This window comes from Dama dama, unplaced genomic scaffold (assembly GCF_033118175.1).
Source record: "Dama dama isolate Ldn47 unplaced genomic scaffold, ASM3311817v1 ptg000082l, whole genome shotgun sequence".
NCBI lineage: Eukaryota > Metazoa > Chordata > Mammalia > Artiodactyla > Cervidae > Dama > Dama dama.
Window position 1 is genome coordinate 2,816,472 of NW_026870900.1, and position 3,110 is coordinate 2,819,581.

Here is a 3,110-nt window from a genome sequence, read left to right on the forward strand (position 1 = left end):
CCAGCAACCTCCTCTGCAACGAGGCCTCAACCGAGGCCTAGGCCCAGGGGAAAGGCACCAGCGGGGATGAGCCTGGGGAGGCGCCCGGGCATGTCTGGACCCAGTCCCCGCAGCCTGCCCCTTGGTGGGGCTGTACCCCCGGAGGCAGGAAGGTCTGGGCAAGGCTGGCCAGGGGCAGGGGCCCTGCTGGGTCCTACCCCTGGCCTGTGGGGCCTCTGAGCACAACCGGCCCTCTCCCACTGGAAGACCTCCCCGGCTGCCTCCAAAGGCCGGTTTGCAAGCACTCCCGCCCACTGTTCCCACCAGGCGCGCATAATGCTCCCAAGCCCGGGAGAAAAGCGCTTCGGGGTGGTGCTCTCTCCAGGCCTTTGCCCCTGAGCCTGGGGTCCAGGCAGGTGATCCACACTCCCAGGCCAAGGCAGAACCACATGCACACGTCTGTTCCTGCCCCCTACACCGGCAGAGAGCTCGGGGGAGCCAGAGTCTGCCAGGCAGCTGCTGGGCTGGCGGCCTGTGTGGGAAGGGGCAGAGCCGACCTAGGGGCAAGTTGGGCCTCTTGCTCTCCCTGCTGCCCTGAGGCTGCTGGGCCAAAGAGGTCTTGGGCATCCAGCCCCTTGCTGGTCCCTTCCCTCTGATGAGGCCCTCTGAGCTCCAGCACCTTCCAGTGTGGAGACAGCCCCTGCCAGCAACCTCCTCTCCAAGGAGGCCTCAACCGAGGCCTAGGCCCAGGGGAAAGGCACCAGCGGGGATGAGCCTGGGGAGGCGCCCGGCCATGTCTGGACCCAGTCCCCACAACCTGCCCCTTGGTGGGGCAGTACCCCCGGAGGCCAGGAAGGTCTGGGCAAGGCTGGCCAGGGGCAGGGGCCCTGCTGGGTCCTGCCCCTGGCCTGTGGGGCCTCTGAGCACGACCGGCCCTCTCCCACTGGAAGACCTCCCCGGCTGCCTCCAAGGCTGGTTTGCAAGCCCTCCCGCCCACTGTTCCCACCAGGCGCGCACAATGCTCCCAAGCCCGGGAGAAAAGCGCTTCAGGGTGGTGCTCTCTCCGGGCCCTTTCCCCTGAGCCTGGGGGCAATGCAGGGGGAACACACTCCCAGGCCAAGGCAGAACCACATGCACACGTCTGTTCCTGCCCCCTGCACCGGCAGAGAGCTCAGGGGAGCCAGAGTCTGTCAGGCAGCTGCTGGGCTGGCCGCCTGTGTGGGAAGGGGCAGAGCCGACCTAGGGGCAAGTTGGGCCTCTTGCTCTCCCTGCTGCCCTGAGGCTGCTGGGCCAAAGAGGTCTTGGGCATCCAGCCCCTTGCTGGTCCCTTCCCTCTGACGAGGCCCTCTGAGCTCCAGCACCTTGCAGTGTGGAGACAGCCCCAGCCAGCAACCTCCTCTCCAAGGAGGCCTAAACCGAGGCCTAGGCCCAGGGGAAAGGCACCAGCGGGGATGAGACTGGGGAGGCGCCTGGGCATGTCTGGACCCAGTCCCCGCAGCCTGCCCCTTGGTGGGTCTGTAACCCCGGAGGCAGGAAGGTCTGGGCAAGGCTGGCCAGGGGCAGGGGCCCTGTTGGGTCCTGCCACTGGCCTGTGGGGCCTCTGAGCACAACCGGCCCTCTCCCACTGGAAGACCTCCCCGGCTGCCTCCAAAGGCCGGTTTGCAAGCACTCCCGCCCACTGTTCCCAACAGGCGCGCATAATGCTCCCAAGCCCGGGAGAAAAGCGCTTCGGGGTGGTGCTCTCTCCAGGCCTTTGCCCCTGAGCCTGGGGGCCAGGCAGGTGATCCACACTCCCAGGCCAAGGCAGAACCACATGCACACGTCTGTTCCTGCCCCCTGCACCGGCAGAGAGCTCGGGGGAGCCAGAGTCTGTCAGGCAGCTGCTGGGCTGGCCGCCTGTGTGGGAAGGGGCAGAGCCGACCTAGGGGCAAGTTGTGCCTCTTGCTCTCCCTGCTGCCCTGAGGCTGCTGGGCCAAAGAGGTCTTGGGCATCCAGCCCCTTGCTGGTCCCTTCCCTCTGATGAGGCCCTCTGAGCTCCAGCACCTTGCAGTGTGGAGACAGCCCCTGCCAGCAACCTCCTCTCCAAGGAGGCCTCAACCGAGGCCTAGGCCCAGGGGAAAGGCACCAGCGGGGATGAGCCTGGGGAGGCGCCCGGCCATGTCTGGACCCAGTCCCCACAACCTGCCCCTTGGTGGGGCAGTACCCCCTGAGGCCAGGAAGGTCTGGGCAAGGCTGGCCAGGGGCAGGGGCCCTGCTGGGTCCTGCCCCTGGCCTGTGGGGCCTCTGAGCACGACCGGCCCTCTCCCACTGGAAGACCTCCCCGGCTGCCTCCAAGGCTGGTTTGCAAGCCCTCCCGCCCACTGTTCCCACCAGGGGCGCACAATGCTCCCAAGCCCGGGAGAAAAGCGCTTCGGGGTGGTGCTCTCTCCGGGCCCTTTCCCCTGAGCCTGGGGGCAATGCAGGGGGAACACACTCCCAGGCCAAGGCAGAACGACATGCACACGTCTGTTCCTGCCCCCTGCACCGGCAGAGAGCTCAGGGGAGCCAGAGTCTGTCAGGCAGCTGCTGGGCTGGCCGCCTGTGTGGGAAGGGGCAGAGCCGACCTAGGGGCAAGTTGGGCCTCTTGCTCTCCCTGCTGCCCTGAGGCTGCTGGGCCAAAGAGGTCTTGGGCATCCAGCCCCTTGCTGGTCCCTTCCCGCTGACGAGGCCCTCTGAGCTCCAGCACCTTGCAGTGTGGAGACAGCCCCTGCCAGCAACCTCCTCTCCAAGGAGGCCTCAACCGAGCCCTAGGCCCAGGGGAAAGGCACCAGCGGGGATGAGCCTGGGGAGGCGCCCGGCCATGTCTGGACCCAGTCCCCGCAGCCTGCCCCTTGGTTGGGCTGTACCCCCGGAGGCCAGGAAGGTCTGGGCAAGGCTGCCAGGGGCAGGGACACTGCTGGGTCCTGCCCCTGGCCTGTGGGGCGTCTGAGCACAACCGGCACTCTCCCGCAGGAAGACTTCCCCGTCTGCCTCCAAAGGCCGGTTTGCAAGCACTCCAGCCCGCTGTTCCCGCCAGGCCCGCACAATGCTCCCATGCCCGGGAGAAAAGCGCTTCGGGCTGGTGCTCTCTCCGGGCCCTTCCCCCTGAGCCT